The sequence below is a fragment of the Nannospalax galili genome, unplaced genomic scaffold, assembly GCF_000622305.1.
Source record: "Nannospalax galili isolate Female #2095 unplaced genomic scaffold, S.galili_v1.0 scaffold54, whole genome shotgun sequence".
NCBI lineage: Eukaryota > Metazoa > Chordata > Mammalia > Rodentia > Spalacidae > Nannospalax > Nannospalax galili.
In genome coordinates, this window is record NW_008341028.1 from 8,850,156 (window position 1) to 8,850,832 (window position 677).

Consider the following 677-nt stretch of genomic DNA (forward strand, 5'->3'; position numbering starts at 1 on the left):
GAGCTTGGTTCACAGTATATATACGAAAGTTGAAACAGTTCAGAGCAGATGAGTAGGGCCCCTGAGCAAGGTGACATGCAAACTCACGAACCATTCCATATTTAAAAATTTTTATCTATCTGGACCTGGAGAGATGGCTCAGCAATTAAGAGCATTGGCTGCTCTTGCAGAGGACCCAGGTTCAGTTTCCAACACCTACAAGGCAGCTAACAACCATTTGCAACTCCAGGTCCAGGGGATCCAATGCCCTCTTCTGTCCTCCATAAGCATTGCACACATGCAGCTTACATACATGAAGGTAAACACTTATACACATAAAAATAAACACACAAAATTTTAGAAAATTGTCTGTCAGTCAATTGCTCAGGAAGCAAGGTCAAGAATCAACAAATGGGACCTCATTAAACTAAAAATCTTCCGTACATCAAAAGAAACAACCAAAGAAGTGAAGAGAAAACCCACAGAATGGGAGAAAGTCTTCACCAGCAACACATCTGACAGAGGTTTAACATCCAGAATATATTATGAACTCAAAAAATAAAGACTCAAGAAAGGAAGTAACGCAATTAAAAAATGGGTTAAGGAGCTGAACAGAGAGTTCTCAAAAGAAGAATTAAAGACAGCTAAGAAGCATCTTAAAAGGTGTTCAACATCATTAGTAATTAGGGAATAGGGAA

The 677-nt window shown here is 39.0% G+C and overlaps 1 non-coding gene across 1 annotated transcript; it reads left to right on the forward strand.

The window, feature by feature from the left end:
- Positions 1–105, forward strand: LOC115070953. Its single transcript, XR_003850060.1, has one exon. It is a non-coding gene; the product is annotated as a U6 spliceosomal RNA (small nuclear RNA).
- The last annotated feature ends 572 nt before the right edge of the window (positions 106–677 follow it).